Source organism: Centrocercus urophasianus, unplaced genomic scaffold, assembly GCF_019232065.1.
Source record: "Centrocercus urophasianus isolate 14NV4802_14NV808 unplaced genomic scaffold, USGS_Curo_1.0 seq_26, whole genome shotgun sequence".
NCBI lineage: Eukaryota > Metazoa > Chordata > Aves > Galliformes > Phasianidae > Centrocercus > Centrocercus urophasianus.
The window spans coordinates 14,701,102-14,719,351 of NW_024884822.1; the positions used below are offsets into that span (position 1 = coordinate 14,701,102).

The window sequence follows — 18,250 nt, forward strand, 5'->3', positions numbered from 1 at the left end:
CTGAAAATTTTGGTGACTGCTGAAAATTTTGGTGACTGCTGAAAATTGTCTTTCTGAATTGTTTGGGTTTTCAAATCATAGTCTGTGCGATGCGGTTGGCAAAAAGCAGTTCTGCTGTCTTAGTTTCTGACCTTTCTGCACACACACACACACACACACACACACACACACACACACACACACATACTATCAATAATCCATGCCACTGCCTTGACCTCGTGGTGAGAATTCCCAAGATCAACACTTACAGTGCTCTTATGACCACTGGATTTCGATTCTTGGCTGCCAACTGTTGGCCTGCTGCGAGGTCTCTTGTTTCCCTTCACTCCTGTTAATTGTTCATGTGAGTTGTGTTAGGATTATTATTATTATTTTTTTTTAAATCATGTTGAAAATCTGCTGACTGTTCCTTGGATCACAGCAGCACCCTTGGCATCGCCTGTGTCTGTTTAAAGGTGTGCATACACATGATCTCCTTTGTGCCATTCTTACTGCATTACAGATGTGCCTGGTGAAAGCATTCATCCTGTGGCACTTGTTTGTCTGTTGTCCTGTCTTGCAGAGGCTGAATGAGCAGAACCCCAGTTGCTCTGCTCAGGGCTGCTGGGGCCTTGCTGGCTGCTGGCTCTGGAGTGTTGTGCAGCTCTGTGCCAACATCAGCTGCTCCGAGGCTTTTGTTAACCAAAGCCCTGTACCCTGTGCTCGCCAGCCATGCTTGCTTAAGCTGGAGGGTTTCACTGCTTTCCCTGCTTCTTCTCACCTTTGTGCTCGGTGCTCTGTCTGGCTGATGGTAGCAGGCCCAGATGACATGGGGAAACTCACTGCTGTCACTGTCAGCTCCTCTGGGAAGAGAAATCCCAAAGCTTTGGCAGGTTCCACGTCACTTCTGGTTGAGAGAAGGCCATTGGCTGGTGGGTTTAAAATGCACCGTGTGCTTTGAAAAAGTGGAGCATAAGTTGAGGATCTGAATTTTGCAAGCTTCACTGCACATTGTGTGGTAGCCTTGATGTGTGCAAGTAAACGTCAGGAAAGTGCATGGAAGCAGGCAGGCTGCTGTGTGGTGATGGGAACATGTCCTCACCCCACATCCGTGATTCTTTTTGTTGTGTACCCCACCTTTTGCAGAATACTCATTGCAATTGTAAGAATATGCTCTAAAAGTCAGCACAGATCATTTTCTCTGCATGCCACGTCTCTATTAGGCTTATAGGAACTGGAACATTGAGAAGCAGCTTTTTTGTGCTGCAGAAGAAGCCTCGCCACAGGAATTTGAGGCAAAACATTCAGCTGCAACTTCCTCGTCATGAATTTGCCAATGTAAACAGGCCTGCCCCATGAATCTTTTCCTGTAAACTGTTTGAGAAGATAGCCTGAGATGTGAGATACGTGATGTGTCGTGGAAATTCCTGCTGCAGCTCATCCAATGTCTCGTTTAGCTGTTATCTTTCATCTGCTATTTCACACAGGTTCTGCACCTTCCTGTGCCTCGACAGCAGGCTTTTGTTCTTGATTCTAATGTTTATTAAGTGCTTGTTTGGGATTTTTAATATGATTAAATTGGGGGAATTTCCTGGTCGTGACTAATCCTACTACAGCAACAACCTCTGTGTCACAAGTTATATTTTCTTCCTTGCTAATCTCCTTAAAATCTAAAAGCGAGTCAGAAGCAATCTATCTAATATGGCATCCTGTGTTCCTTTGTTTACTTTCCTCTCCTGCCCTAATCCTTGGGCTTATCTGTGCAACAGGGAACGTGTTTTGATGTGAAGTCAGAATCCAGCTGCTAAATATTTCCAAAAGAACCCCAGGGGATGTTTTAGTAACATCAGCAGGCAGGGTTTTGATCCGGGCAAGCAGGATATGAGGGTGGAGGCTCTGACCCAGCTGTAAGGGCGATGGCAGTGCTGGCAGCAGGTGAGATCTGCAGCAAACGGGCTGTGGGTGCCTTCTGTGTCAAATGGGGGAGTTCAGTGCTAGGGTCACATTGTGCCTGGTTCATGAAGGTGCTGCTCAGTAGTGCAGAATCTGTCCTGCTGCCCCTGGTGGAAGGCCTTGTTTCGCTGAGAGCTGTCCTGTTATCCTCAAAAAAGTGAGGAGTGATGCTTTGTGAGGGGTTGGGCAGAATTTGCCTATGAAGGAGGTAAAACCAGGAGCGTGGTCACTGCTCAGGAGGGTAATACAGAGTTTGGCTTTCAGGTGAGCTGTAACCTGTGAAATGCAGGAGGGCTGTGATGCCCTTATCGTGCATTACAACCACTGAGATCTCTGGTCAGGGAACATTGCTGCACACTGCAGGATCTCTGGTGAGGAAAACAGCATTAAGGCCTTGGCTTGGAAACTGGGTTCCCTTCATTCCCAGCTCTTTGATTCCTTTCATCTCCCTGGGGAAGATGCACAGCCCCGTGACTTTGGTTTCTTTGCTTGCACTGGGAATATCGTTAGCTCAAAAAGCGTCACGGTTTCCTCAGGCTGATGTTCACACTCAGCAGTGTGTCATTCTCTGATACCACTCTCCTGGCTCTGGATATTGTGCTCTCAAGAACATCTTCTAATGGTTCCTCGAGCAGGCAGCTTGGGATGAGCCGGGCTGACGAGAAGCATCACTTCAGCATTAATTTTCTCTATGCACTTAAGTATGTTGTGAAAGTGTTGTTCTTCCAGGGGACTTTCCTTTGGAGAGATGATGATACTGTCTTGCTGGAACTTGAGATGAGTTATCCCCACCTCTGTTTACAGCTGCTTGTGTTTCATGGCCTCACCCATGGGTTCATTTATCTCCCTGGGGACCGTGAGCACAACAAGCACCTGAGGAAATGGTTGGGACTGTGTCTGTGATTACATTCGTGTTGCAGTATTTGTAGAATAGGACCTTAACTTGTAAAGCCTTTGCTTAAAGCACAGAATCAGCTTAGGCAGCATAACATGATGCTCATACGTGCCTTTGGGGTGCTTCGACCTGCTGGTAATGGCCACAGCCTTGTATATAGAAACGTATGGAAACTTCTTCTGAGAATGTAAATACTCTTAACTGAATTGATTCCTACCCTCTGCCGTTGTTTTTGGTTTGGTTTTGTTTTATAGAAAAATGCTCATTGTTTGTAAAATTCTGAATAAAATCATATCTGGGATTCGCATTCACATGAAGCGTTCTTTTACTTTGTTGCATCATCTTTTGTTACACAAACACCAGAGGTGCTTCTCTTTAGTCCTGTAGACTTTATGGTGGTTGATTTCTTTTTGTTGATGTGTTCTAAGCTAAAGGGGGGGGAGGTTTCCTTGTAGCTTATCACTGTCTGTCACTGCTGTCTGTAGCTCCACAAATGGGCTTCAAAAACCTGAGCCACCCTTCCTCTCCTACTTTATTTCCTCCCAACCACAAGTTCAGTGTGACAGTGGGCAAGCAGTGAGGTGAGATAACGGGGCACCTGGGGCTGCTGGGCTGCTTGTAATCCTCAATGAGGGCTGGAGACAAAGCAGGGTGTAGAACTGCTATTGAGTAACAACTTGTTTCACGTGGTCCCTGTAGAATGTGGATCTTGATTCTGGAGCCCTATGAAACCTTGGAGAAGAACTAGGTTGTATCTTGACCGAGTGCCAGCCCTCTTCCTTTAATTGAATAGCTTCCAGGTGGTTCAATCCTTGCTCAAAGGGGCACCTTTCTGTTGGACGTTGGTGGAGTTTCATCGTTTAACAGCCCGGTGCTGTTTGTGTATCGGATCGTTTTCAGTTGGGGGTTGTTTTGTGCATCCGAACAGCAGCGGTTCTGCCCGCCCCTGTGTGCGCAGCCCTGGGCTGTGCCTGCTTGTAGCAGCCGTGCAGTCACTGTTCATCCTCAGCTGCTGCAGCACTGAGCCCTGCCCCGTGCCTTCTGCTCCATCTCAAACAAAAACCATAAAAGCAAACGAGGAAAAAGCCAATTATTTAAGAAGATAAAATCCCTGCTGCCTCTGCTCTGGGCTGCCGCCTCATTTCTTCACTTCTGTTTGTAGAAATAAATGTTTCCGAGGGGGCCAAAAGCAAACAGCTTTCTTCAGAGCCACTGGGGGTTGTGGAGATGAGTGGCTACAGCTGTACGGGGAGTTTCTCTGCCCCGCTCGCACCTCTAACGCGAGCTCTTTAACCTCCAGCGCCGCCGCCTCTTCCCTCCATCGCTTCCACTCGCCGTGAGCAGCGCCTTCGGGCTCCTCCGTGGGTCGGGGGCCGAACTCTCCCCGCAGCTCGGTGCGGGTGGGGCCGGGGCGCTCCTCCTCCGCAGCGGAGAGGGAAAGAGAAAGCGAAAGGGAGAGAGCGGGCGATGTCCCCGCAGCGGGACCGGGGCAGGCGGCACACGCAGCCCGCAGCGAGGGGAAGGTAAGCTGGGAAAGGGATGGGGGAGCGGGGCGGGGGCTGCCCCGACCGGGGGTGCGTGGAGGGGGGATCGGACGGAGCCCCGGTACCGGGACGGGGTGCCCCGAGCGGCCGCTCCAGCAGCCGGTGCGGTTTGCGGTCCGACCGAGCGCTGCTGCTGCGCCGTCCGCCGTGGGCAGGTGCGGGTTGAAGGGGAAATAACAGCTTCTTTGGGATCGGGTCTAACCCACCCGCATCGGGTACCCCGCATAACTGCACCGAAGGACTCCTTTCTCCCTTTTTTTCCCCTTTCTGCCCTTCCAATTCAGTTATCTGAGCTGTTGCGGTTTTGTTTTTGTTTTTGCTTTTGTTTTGCATCCCGGCTGCTTGCCTTTACCTCGGATTGCTCTTATGGCTGCTTTTTGATGCAGCCAAGAGAGGCAGGGAGGCACCGCTGCATCACAGGCAGACGCTGTGCTGATGGGATCAGCATTTGGGAAGGCAGAACTGGTCCTGCGAAGTCCCTGAATATTAACTGATTTATGCAGATTGTAATTAACCAAAACTTTATTTTTCCTTTGTTCTATGTCGCATCGAGTGTGAATTGCAGCTCTGGTAAACGCTGGTGGTGGTGGCAGAGCAGGAAGAATAGGAGACGGTCAGGAGCCTGAGAAAGAGGAGAAATAGATTTGGTTAGAAGAGAGCAGTGAAGCTGTGTGAGCAGGGAGGGCTGTGCTAAGGACATGAGGCAGGCTGAGGCCGGATCAGGAGCTCAGCACAAAAGCTTTAAGGTTGAGGTGGCCAGGAGTTCCTTCTCTTTTTCTGTGGTCCTCTCCTTAAAACCAGAGGTGGGCTGCAATCTCAGGGCCCAATGCATCCCTGGGTGTCAGGGAGACAAAGCTGCCAATGGGGGGACTGAGAGGAGCCCAAGGCATCAGGTTTACCAGAGGCAGAGGTGCCAGAGCTGAAAGCCCCACACTGCACCTTTACCCTCGGCAGCTGAAATCCAGCTGTGCCTCTGCCAGCTCTCCTTCTGGGGAATAAAAGCCCCATTCAGCAAACAGCCATCACACAGAACCCAGGCAATGGGACAGGGGGCTCAGTGCCATCAGGGCTACCAGAGATGCTCTTCAGATGCACAGAATGCTCGCAGTAGAGCTTGCAGAGATGAGGTTTGGACAAAGAGCTTGTGGACTCCAGCTGAAAATGAGGTGAAAATGAGGTTGGGCACAAATAAGGCAGTGGTATTTTCTCAACTCTTTGCCCTCAGCTCAAGAAACAAGGCTGTGAAGCAAGCTCTGGAGCCGCACTATGAGTGTTTTCTGGTGACGAATGCCTTAGAGGAGCTGATAGAATGATCCATTCTGTCCTCAGAGCACTTGGGGAATGCTGGCTGTGGGGCCGAGAGGCAAAACAGCAGTGTGTGCTGCTCACCTCATGCAGGAAAGACAATAAGGTGCAATAGAGACATGTTTATGGTGTCTTGCAGTTGCATGACGTTGGGGATTTTGGTGCCCAGAGCTGAGCTGGTGGCCTTGGTGTGAGGGTTTGCAGCTGAGCTCTCGTGGCCCTGCACCAAAGCGCTGCTCCTTGGCCCCGTTGAAGCTCTGGAGATAAGGCTGCAAATTCATCAGCTGGGAAAACTGCACCAGCTTTCTCAAAACTGAAAGCTGGATGAATTCGGCTCAGCTTGTCGGGTTCTGGAAATCACGTGGTGCCAGGAGCAGGTGGCAGCCAAACGTGGATATGTGAGCTCTGAGCTCCAGCTCTCCCCGAAACCTGCCCTCCTCTTGGATCGAGCCTTCAAGGCTCTCCTAACTGTGATTTTCTGTGTCGTCAGAGCTCGCAGAGAGCCTGGCGGGGCTGGGGATGCAGGCTGGAGCTCCCTCGCTCTCTGAGCTGAGTCAGAAGCAGCTCCAGCTGCCAGAGCCCTTGGCTCATCTCCTGCTTTGTGCTTTGCAAAGCCGCAGAGCGCTCTGCTCTTGTGATTAATGTGCTGCTGCACAGCAACTGCTCCAGCATTTGTGATAACACAAACCTGAAACAAAACTCCCCGTTTCCGCTTATAGCATCAAACGGGAAATTACGTAATTTTGTATGTACGGCTTCCTTTACTAAGAAAAGCTTTCAAAGCAGCAACGTTCATTTGTCCAGCAGCACAACGGGCATCAGCTCCCAGTGCCCGGAGCATCGCCTCGCTCCCCCGCCCTGCGCACGGGGCCGGAAGGACGGCTTGCAAAATCGGCTCAGCCTTCACTGACATCAAAGGGAGCTCGAAGCAGCCCGCTGCGATGGAGGCGGGGGCTGACGAGAGCGGCGGAGCTGCGCCTTTCCCCGGGGACTGCAGAGGGCGGTGGTACCCAGCGGCGGCGGCGGCGGCCCCAGGAACGGAGCGGTGCCGCTGTGGGCCGGGTGCGCCAGCACTGCGATGCTCGGGAGCTGCGTGCTGCTGCTGCTGCTCTCCTTCCTTCCCCGGGTGGAAAGGGGTCTACCCGCAAGCGAAGCAGTGTCAGAGCACGCACAGAGCTCGTCTCGCCCTATTCCGAGCTCTCTGCAGGTGGAAATTGCCCGTGCAGGGGGCAGGAGAGCTGCAGCTGCGTTGTTCTCAGGCAGTGTGTGTTCTCTGTGGTGTAGGGGCTGATGGCTGAGACTCAGAGGCTGGAGGATGCTCTGACAGATGAAGGCATCCTCAGAGCACAGCCAGGGCAGAGCTTTGCTTTCACTTTGCTTTGTTTCTCTACTGGGCTCCTTTCCCTTCTCACCTCCTTTTCTCTCACACACTGGAAGTGCAGTTTGTGGCTGTCGGTGCTTCTCAAGAGTGTTCCTCTGCTCCCAGTCGATCCCAGCAGCTGCTGCACACAGTGCCTGTGCTGTTTGGCAGGCATGGGGCACTGAGTTGCTGCCAGCTCACTGTGCCTGCCTTCCCTGGGACCCAAACCTCCCCCTGCCAGCCCTGTGCAGGAAGCCTGGCACAGCTCTGCTCTGTTCCTACCCGTTCCTTGTTCTCAAAGCCAAACTCAGCCCCAACAGCAGCTTCAGGCTGTGTCACATCTCCCGGTATTCCAGCACAGAAACCACTGTGTTTATGGGGCTCGAGTTCAGCTCAGTGGTGAAATGCACAGAGCTTCTGCATGGGCTGCAGCACAGCTGGAGAGAGACACAAAAACGTGAGAACCACAGCCGTTCCACTCATCGCTGTGCCCATGAGCTCTATGGGGCTTCATTTCCTTCAGTGCCTCTTCAGCATCACCACAGCCTCAGCCTCCTGTTTGTCACACACCCGGGGCTCACGCCGTCCCACCCTTCCTGTCTCATCTGGAGCTGCTGTGGGGAAGGAGCTGCCATGGCAGCCGTGCTTATCGCTCCCCAGCAGCTGGGGATGCCTGCCAAGCACAGCCCCATCCTGCCAAACTCGGCTGCAAGAGCTGAAAACAATCTACTGTATGTATATTATTTTTTTAAGATGACCAAGTCTTATCAATATAGCTGCTATGAGGCAGGATGGAGAAATTACTGTGTGCCAAAGGCCAGAGCAATGCCAAAGTGCTTTAGGGTGTAGTTGTGCACAGTGTGAGTTACACTCTGACATGGATCATGCTGCACTTGCCCCACATGGGGAAGATGTACATCTGTTCTCCTTAATGCCCTCAGTGCTGGCTCTGCCACGGAAGCCTGCAGGGAAAGCTGGGCTCCTCCCCACCTGGGGCCAACAATGTACCATTAAAGCACCAACGAGGTGTTCAGGTCCTTCTCTTCAGCCTTTGTGATTGTTTCAGCAAATTACATCCACAATTGCTCCTTGAGAACCAGACGAGGATCCCTGGAAGTGGGGATCCAAGATCCCTGGAAGTGGGGCACATCACCGCCCCTCAGCCGCTGCGTTGGCACTGCAGGAGCAGGGGGTGGTTCTGCAGGTGAGACAATTAACGGGAACCCAACTTAACGAGGCTGTGTGCTGCTTACACAACAATGATGGTGTTCAGCTGGCATGCAAGTAATTGGCCGGTGACTTCACCTGAACTCTCCTGCTCTCTATAAATACCTTGCTTTCCATCAGCAAGTGAGTGTGAGGAGTGTCTGCAGAACCAGTTCTGCCACCCCTTTACAGGAAAAGGTTCTTCTGTGCAATTCTCATAAATCACTGCTGTCTGAATGAGAAGTCCCACCCCACCTGGATGCCAACAGCTTTGGGCTGCCAGCTTCAGCCTCTGCCCAGCGCTCTCTGTCAGTGTGTGCAGATGGGGAGGTCCCGGATGGCAGCAACTCAGAGTCTGTGCTTTCCCTTCTGTTACCCACATATCTGTTGGAAAAGGGGAGTTGTATCCTGGCCACCTAAATCACAGGATCAGTGAAATACAGAAACCTTCACATCCCACAAACAAATGCATTGTTCCTTCCTGGAGGAAGCGGGCCATGAGTTTTCAGTACAGACGTGGGATGTGTGGGTCTCGCTTCTGCCCAGCTTTGGGTTTCTTGCCAAGTTGGCAGCATCCCCAGAGTATCCTGATCAATGATCCCTTCAGGGTCTGCTGACTCTGGGAAGTCCCTGGTTAGGATATATGTATATATTTCTTCTCCTGACACGCAGCACAATGGTAGCTGGGTTTGCCTGGAGTTTGCATGCAGCAGCTGTGCGCAGGACGGCCGCTTGGTCCCACTTGTGAGCACACACGTGAGAAGTCTGAAAAGTGAATTCAGTTCTCATTTGGAGAAAGCAGACATTTATCATCCTCGCTGTCTGCATGCCTGGAAATTCTGGGTACGGAGTTAATGATCTCCAGAGGGTAATAAAGCCAACGGCTCCCAGACAGCGTGCTGGGGGACTTGATGCTGTGCCCATTGATGCTGCCAGCAGTGAGAGGTTGCACGAGGACTGCTGCACTGTGCAGTGTCTGTGTGATGGGGGCACGGCCTTTGGAGCAGCCCTGCTGCAGGTTCAGTGCCCTGCCAGGCGTGCAGCACAGTAAGAACTGTGCTTCTCGTGCTTTGCAATTATCTTAGCTGCCTGCTCTTAGTGCGCGTGCAAGAGATTTTATTTGTCACATGAGTGTTTCTATCAGCATGTTATGTTTTGGTCTAATTCCTTCCGTTGGTGGTGTGTGATGCAACAGGCTGGTGATGCTGGAGGTGGCTGGGACTGATGGAGCTGAGCTGATTTTATACCACTTGAGAAATAGGGGTAACTGGAGAGTTGGGTGGAGAGGAACCTGGTGAGGTTCAGCAAAGGCAGCTGTAGAGTCCTACGCACAAGGAGGAGTGACTGCATCAGTGCAGGTTGAGGGCTGAGCTGGTGGAAAAGAGCTCTGTGGAGAAGGAGCTGGGGGTCCTGGTGCACCAACAGTTGACCATGAGCCAGCAGCGTGCCCTGGTGGCCATTGTTGATGGTGCCCTGGGGTGCATGGCACAGAGTGTGACCAGCAGGCAATGGAGGGTCTCCTCTCCTCTGCTCTACCCTGGGGAGGGCACATCTGGAGCACTGCACACAGTGTGAGATTCTCAGCTGCAGGCAGATGGGGAGCTGCTGGAGAGGGCCCAGAGGAGGGTGCAGAGATGGGGGCCTGGAGCACCTCCTGATGGGGACAGACTGAGAGCCCTGGGGAGGGAGAACCAAGAGGGGATCTGCTCAGTTCTGATCAGTATCTGAAGGGCATTAGGAGGGCAGGGCTGTGTTTGGTGATACCAGCAACAGGACAAGGGGCAGTGGGAACAAACTTGAACTCAGAGAGCTCCATCTGAACGTAAAGAAGAACTTCCATGCTGTGAGGTGGCAGAGGCCTGGAGCAGAGCCCAAGAGGGGTGCAGGTGCTGTAGGGGACCTGCTGAAGGGGGGTGGACTGGGGGATCTCTGGATATCCCTTCCATAGGGACAAGTCCACAGTTCCGTAATTCCATTACTGCAAACTATGTATAGAAACGCAGGTGGACGCTTTGGTTTCATGTCCATTATTTCCATGAATCGAAGTTCTCCTGTGTGATCCTTCCCTGGTGCAGACAGCCTTGGTTTTAACCCTATTGGTGTTGTGCAGCCTTGTTGGTGCTGTGCAGCTGGCCCACTGCTTCTCCCCACCGGTGTGCCTGAGCTGTGGGGAAAGAAGCAAACCATTGTGTTGAGATAATGCAGTAGGGAAGAGATTAGATAGGGAGAAGGATTGCCTTATCCATCCAACCCTTGGAGCTCAGACCCATGAGAAACAAGAAAGGGAGGCGTGAGTCACAGGCCTCTTGAGGAGGTCGGTAAACATGGCAGTGGCCGTCCCAGTCTGCATGGCTTCTCTTCTGAAATAAACAATGCTGTACAAAGTAGCTGATGCTTCACGTGCTGCAGTCGCAGCGTCTTCCTCTGTAGGAGCATTGCGGTTAATGATGCACAATGTGTGATGAGGCTGTGATAATGAGTGGCTGTGGGAGGTCCCTGTGCACCTAGAGCCTTGTCAGCCTCTTGAAGGGCTTTGATTTGCATCACGTACACAGTGCAGACAGAAGCAGCCCGTCCTGTGTGGTGCTGATGTGCAGCACATGAGTGTGACACCTTCCTATCGCAGCACCAGACCATGGAGCTGCCCTGTGAGGGCTGCAGGTGGGTCTGAAAACTGAACTCAGCCCATTCCCAGAGAGCTGATGGGACATTTCCTTGCAGTGTTGCTTCGAAACTGTGTGATCCCCCCCAGCTGTGTGGGAAGAAGAGCAGTGTGGGATGCCCTGCAGCTTTTTTCCTGCTTCTCCTCTGTGCAGCGAAGCGCAGCTGGAGCACAGGATCAGAGGGGACGTCCCAAAACCCTGCTGTCCCCATGCTGTGCCAATGGTGGGAGTGCAGGAGAAAAGCTGCTGGCTACCAATTGCTGTGTGTGTGCGTGACCAGTGCACAGGAGGCAGTGCAAATGTAGGAGCTGTAGCAGGTTGTTCTGCCACCAACAACTCTATGGGTGCCTCTTGGTGGTGATTTCCTTGCACGGAGGGGAACTGCCCACGTTCTGCAGCACATCTCCCTGCTGCGATGCGCCCCACCAGCTCACTGTCCCAGCACTGTGACCTTGGCTGCCAGGAGCACACCGCTGGCTCTGCTTTTGTTTGGCTTCAGAGAGCACTGTCCTCTGGCTGACAGGCATAAATCTGACCCAGACAGTTTTAAAAAAATATACAGTATCCATTTGTTGAAGTACGTCCTTCCCCAGTAATTTATCTTGCCTGCACTCTGTTTGGAATCAAATGTACACACATCTCTATGCACACAAAGCAGCCTGGGGGGAAGGGGGAGGGGGGGTGGTTTGCTGTGTTGCATTCAGCAAACCTCCTCTTTTTTTTTTGCATGGAAACATGGGGAAAAAAAAGATATCGTGGGTGGATACCTGTTGTTTCATTTCAAAGAATCATTAAAGTTGGAAATGACCTCTCAGACCTCCAGGCCCACCCCACCTCACCATGCCCAGTGCCACATCCCCACAGCCCTGAACACCCCCAGAGATGGTGATTCCCCCGCTCCCGGGACAGCCTGTGCCCATGCTGATGGAGAACAAATTGTTCCTCACACCCCCTTAACCCCCCCTTGGCATAATGTGAGACCATCCCCTCCCCTCCCATCTCTGTTTGCTGAGAGAAGAGTCCAACCCCCACTGCCACAGCCGCCTTTTGGGGAGCTGCAAGAGAGCACTAAGCTGCAGACAGCTGGAGTAGGGGAACTCTTTTGGCTTTAGAGCCCTATTCCTGCTGTGTGCACTGAGCTGCAGGGGCCATGACTGCTCGGTGCTGCAGGACTCAGCCCAACACAATGCTGCCCTGGGCAGGAGGGGCTGCAGCTCTCAGTAGTTCTTTCTGTTTGCCAGGGCTTGTAGTGCTGGCAGCTTTGCTCTGGAGAGGTATTTGGGAGTGTGTCTGCTTCCTTCTTGGCACGGCTGTTCCGCAGAGCAGGCTGTGCTGCAGCAGCCATGCTCACAGCTCCTGCAGCAAGGTGCCAGCCCTGCACGGACCTTGCAATGGAGGGCTGATTGCTTCCCGTAAACCAGGGCATGCAGTGCTGGGAGGAGCCAGGCTGAGGGGCTGCCTGGGGCTGGCTTGGGTAAAGGTGAATGATTGAAGCTGAAGGTGCAAGCGCGTGCCCATCTGCTTTGTCATGAGCAACCTGGCAAAGCAATAACACTGTTATTGTACAGAGAGCTGCTGCAGCACCTCTGCATTATGCAGATCCATAGGTAAGCCGGGCTGCCTGGCTGAGTTCATGCTGTTCTGCAGCATCACAGCATGTTGGTGGGGGGTTTATGTTGGTGTTTGCTTTAATTGTCACAGTGAATCTTGTAAGCCTGTTGGCTCTGGGGCTGTGCTGCTGGCTGTGTCTGTCACAGAACCACTCTCAGCTCCTCACACCCAGCACCATGGCAGGGATCTCTGTGCCCACCAACCACTGTCCCACTGCTGATCCACAACGAAGGCAGGAGGAGCTGCTCAGCTGGAGGCGCAGGAGGCCCAGATGTGGGTCAGGCCCCTCTGGCAAAGTATTATCCATAAGAGCTCTGCTGTGCAGGCTGCATTCTTTGCTCACTGCCTGCAGTGTCAGTGATGCTGCCCCATACTGCTGTCAGGGCCGTGTTGCAATGCGAGCTCATTGCACACACCTGACACAGCAACAGGAAGCGCTTTGCAGTCACATTTGCATGGCAAAAAAAAAAAAAAACAACAAGGCAAATGTCAAAGAATCAAAGCTGTAACTGTAAAAGGGAAGAAAAACCCATAACAGCCCTTTATCCTGAGCTTTGCAAGGTGGGGCCAAATGCTCTTAAAGCTTCATTCACGCAGGAGGAAGAACGAAAGAGGTAAATCACCTGTTGTTTGTCGGTGTTTGCAAACTGCAATACCCGTGCTTGGCTGCCCTCTACCAACAGACCTCGTGTGCTGAGGGTGTGGGGCCTGAATTTACACCACCTGAGCTCTGCAGGGTGATGCTGGGTGCTCCCGTCACCCCCTGTGCCACACTCCTCTCTGCCAAGCAGGGAAGCAGCTCAGAGCCCATAGGGTGAGCACAGCCTCAGCAGCACTGATTGAATTCTGGTTTGAAAATGGAGGAAAATCTCATGGTTGGCAACCCTGAACATAGCAGAGGGGTGAAAGCCAGGTGATCATTATGGTCCTTTTCAACCCAGGCCGTTCTGTGATTCTCTGATTCTATGAAAAGGGGCAACGTGCTCCAGCATCAGGAAGGATCCTGCAAGCATTCTGCTTGGGTTGGTGGGGATGCAGCCAGACTTTCTCTCCTTTAGCTGCGAGGGGAGTGGGGCTGTACTGGGTTTGGGATGGCGGGGAACGATGCAGCCCTTCCCACCCCTCCGTGCCCCACAGCTTAGCTGAGCTGGGCCAGGAGCAGCAGTGCCTTTGGCTGACCCAAGAAGAGCAAAAATGTTGAGCTTAGCCTGAGAAGAATTGGTTTGGAGGAAGCGATGGGCAACGGCCCCAGGATGAAAACAGCAGAGCACAGCAGCGTGGCTGAGAGCTGGAGCTGTGCTGGGCTCTTCCCAAAGCACAGCAGAGTGCGGGGCTGGTGGGCAGCCCATGCTTACCAACTGCTTTCAGAGAGGCTCGGGGATACCTGCATGAACCAGGAGAGAAAAAACAAAAACAGATGGCTAACGAAACATCCGCAGGAAATTTTGACATAATTTCCGTGACTCAGCTGGTTCATATTAGCTGTGTTACATAAGTGGAGGTCCAACAGATTGCCCTCTGGGCAGGGCAGGCCAGGCGGGTGCCGAGGGCAGGAGGTGGGTCAGGAGCTGCCCCAGCTCCATGCCAGCTCCACGCAGCTCAGGGGCAAACACAGCCACAGAGGTTTGGCGTTTCACCTCAATCCAGCAGCAGCCTCTTGGATTTTATTTTTTCAATGGGCTCAACAAGTGCTTTTGGTTTGGTTTTCTATTTACGTGGGGTATTTTGAGCAAAACCTGCATTTGCTGTGGGAAATTCCACTTTCATCTTCTTTTGGAGTACATGAATCAAAGCACATGGGTGGGGAGAAATCTCCAACCAAGTCCAATTCCAGCGCCCATTTCAGCCACTTGAGGCTTTCTGTGCCACTCCCCAAAAGCACTTTATTAGCATCACCATCCAGACACTCACTCCATGAGAAGCTGATGGTCAGACTCAATGATTGCAAGCAGGGGGTTGAATCTGGATGATCCTTGAAGTCCCTTCTAACTCAAGCCATTCTATGATTCTATGATAACAGTGCTCTTTTCCAACCTTAATGATTCTATGATAACCTATGCCTTCATTTTGCCAGTATGGTTCTATCTCGTGGTTTCTGCTTGCTGATGTGCTTTGGGGTGTTTTGCATCACTCTAGGGCTGTGCTTTGCCTTGCAGGGGCTCTGCCTGCAGCCCCACTGCTGTCACCTTTTAGCCTTATATGATTATTACCTTCCTCTCTCTTTTTCCTTTTTAAAGTTGAACTAGAAAAACAAAAACACTCAATGTGTCAACACTGTCCCTTCCCTTACAGCATGTGATCATCCCCAGGAGGTGCACAGGGAGAGGTCCCACCAGGACACCCCTCATCCCAGGGGTGCAGCGGTTGATTACGGGGTCCTGTGACAGCTCCACATCCACAGTGACCAAGGACCCACGGGGACGGTGGTCCTGGAGGTGGCTGGTGACTGCAGACTGCTGGAATGCTCCACGCCTAGATGAGACGTGTGAGGGTGCTGGGGATGCTGGTGGCTGTGGGTTTCCTACTGAGCCCGGATCATCGCAGCCAAGGCAGGCCAGGTTGGACGGGGCCTTGGGCAACCTGAGCTGGATTTCAGCCTCCGGATTTCAGCTCCCAAAATGTGCCAAGCGTGAGCCTTCAGCAAGAGCTTCATCCACCCAACACATGCTGGACTAATTCATCCCAACACCTCTCTGCAGGAGTTTTGCCTTCACGGAAGCAGTCGGTGCATTAGAAGTTGGTTTTGGAGTGCACTCACAGTGCCAACAGCCATAGTGACCGTCCTGCTGAGCAGGGGGGGGTCTGCAATGGGGATGGAGCCCAAACCTTGGCCTTGGGACCCCGGCTGAGTTTCCCTGCTGCCAGCTGGGGGATGGGGCATCAGGAACAGGACACATCTAGGAACAGGAGCAGGCGTTGCCTCGCTTAACCTGGGGCTTTAAAGGCCAGGCTCACCCCCAGCAAGGTCCTCAGTTAGCTGCCCAGCTCCTTATAAGGTCAGATTTGTCATTTCAAAATACAGTTTGCTGTAGAACAGAGAACATTTAGAAGGGATTTGGCGAGTAACATCTGCTGCTGTACTGAAAATTCAAAGTGTTAAAAACTTAAAAAAAAAAAGAGGTTTGGGTAAAAATAAAAGGGCTTTGGAGAGGTCTCCTCAGCAGGATCCTTTTCTCCCTGCGCACACAGCAGATTTGTCCATGTTTGTTTGTCACTGTCCTTCTGAACATCAAACCAGAGCGCAGCAAAGGCTGGCTTTCGAGAGATAAACCTGGAGGCGATCATATTTCACACTGCATAAAACGCACCTCGGGAATTTTCAGTTCTCCTTTGTAACATTACGAGGGCCTTTAGAAAAAGTGTCACAGCTCATGAGCTGAAAAAGAAGAAAAAAAAAAAGCATCAGCTTGTGGCTTTGGATGCATTCAGAGCGCGTTTGTGGTCGGAGTTTCCCAGGCTGCTGGGGGTGAACGCCAGGTCGGCCCTCGCACTGCGCTGTTTCTGTATGAGCCATGGCAGGCAGTGAGCTGCAGCTCTGTGGCCGAAGGCTCCGTCCTGCAGAGGGGCTTGGGATGGGGATCTGCTGTGTTTGATGAGGTGGGAGTGGGCGCCAAGCCTGGGTTTGAGGGGTAGAAATAGGTTTTTTCTCCTCAAACGGCGAGGTTTGGCTTCATCCTTGTTAAACTTCATTGCCACAAGGTGAGATGGGGCACGGATGGGTGAGTGTACAAATGAGGAGGTGCTGCAGAGTGCTGCCATAGGAAGAGGTGGGAGGCTCTGGTTTGGCAGTTACCACAGCAATTAACCCAAGCCCAGGGTCCCCTGTGTACAGCCCTGGCGGTGCCTGCATGCTCACAGAATCACAGAATCACAGAATCACAAGGTTGGAAACGACCTGCAAGATCATCCAGTCCAACCACCCTCCCATTCCCGTTGGTACCACAAGCTACTAAACCACATCTCATAGCTCCTCATCCAGGCATCTCTTGAACACTGCCAGGGCCGGCGACTCCACCACCTCCCTGGGCAGCCATTCCAGTGAATGCTCACTGCAGATGGGTTGTTGTGGTGCTGGGTGCACTTGTGTGCTTGATCTGTGTGTAAATACAAGAAGGCAGGCATACAAGCACTGCCCTGCACTCAACCTGGCTGCTCTAAAACAAACCCACAGCGCAGCATCATTAGACGGAGGCAGTCCAGGAGGTCCAACCTTGACATACACAGATGTGCCCGCTGCCAGCCTGCTGCACTGACCTGTCTTGCTTCCATAGAGCTCCACGCTCATTCACTGCACCAAAAGTAGTCCTAAAACCCAAAACAAGGGACAGATCTTTCGGTTTTCTGTATTTTCTCCCCTGGGCAGGAAACGGGTCAGGTCTGCCAGCAGAACAGACCACAGCAAACGGGCTGCTTTCCCAGTGCACTTCTCTGCAGGAAGGAAGATGACACCTTACACGTGAGGTGCCACCTCAATCAGTCACTGCACAACGCCTTTCCTTGTCCCCTCCATGCCCTTAGCAGTCAGACATCTGACTCCAATTGCTCTCTTTCCCACTTGATATAAGGAGTGTTGTGCATGAAGGGAAGTGCACGGAGGTGAAACCCTCCAAGAAACATCGCGGCCACTTCTCTTTTCCCATCAGCAGATATTGCTTCAGTTCCTATTTCCTACCATTAACTTGCATTGGCTTCGAGTCCTGTTCACTGCCTGCTTGCTAAGGATTTCTGAGCATTGGACCATGACCTGATTTCACTATTTAAAATCAGATCTTCCATATTCCTATTGCGCTTTGTCTTTGAATGGGTGTTTGTACAAAATAGTTCCATTTTCTCTGCCTGCAAGCAACACAAGATAGAGCAAGGCGCTCACACCATGGTACCAGCAGGGCCCAGCCATAGGAACAATTCCTGCCCCCCCATCTGGAGCCCTCTGCCCACCTCCCTCCAGTCAGACCCTGTGCTCCCCCTCTGGCCCTTCATCTTACAGAAAAGCACAACAAACACCAATGTGTATCTCAGACTCCCTGCAAAAGCTGAGGATTGCAGGCCACCAGAAAGCTGCTCAGACAATCGCAGTGGCTGAGCAATGCTGGCTCTCACCATCACTGCTCCACTGCTGTCCTGCTGCTGCCCCAGACCCTGCGACCTTTGCAGCAATTATTTTTGGTTCTGCGGAATAGGAAATAGGAAGTAGAGCTGCTCTGCTGCGTTTTTGCACACAGCGGGGCTGCCCCATGCTCAGACAGCCCTGCTTTCATTGCCAGTTATTCACTCTGGGATGCTGCAATCAAACCAAAACGGCAGCGCAGTTACCTGAAGGTGGAAGTGGCTGAGGAAGCAGAGAGCAGTCCTGGCACTGCTGATGCCAGAGTGGGACACAGCTTGAGAGATGAGCACGGCTGGGCTCCAGAGCTTGGGCTGCAACCACCCTGCTGGTCTGGAGCTTCTGATGCCTGGCTCAGAAATGTATCTAAGGAAGTTCGTGTGTTCTTGTTCGAGCTGCGCTCATTCTTGGCCTTAATCCCACCTTCCCCTCCAACAGACAGACAGACTTTGTGTTTGGCTCTGCTTGCTGCTGCTCAGCAGTGCTGAGGACCGCCACTGCTTGGAGCTAATAGAAAGTCTGAGCAGCTCTGGTGGGTGCCCAAAAAGGACAGGGACCTGCACTGAGTTGTGCCTGCACCAGGCACAAGGCAAAATGGAGCTTTTGCTCCCCGTTATTTCCTTATGCCTA

General features: G+C 52.3%; 1 long non-coding RNA gene across 1 annotated transcript; it reads left to right on the forward strand.

Annotated features, from left to right (window-relative positions):
• Positions 1 to 4,157: 4,157 nt before the first annotated feature.
• On the forward strand, positions 4,158 to 15,832 carry LOC122164492. Its single transcript, XR_006170226.1, has 2 exons — positions 4,158 to 4,350; positions 14,809 to 15,832. It is a non-coding gene; the product is annotated as an uncharacterized LOC122164492 (long non-coding RNA).
• Positions 15,833 to 18,250: the final 2,418 nt, after the last annotated feature.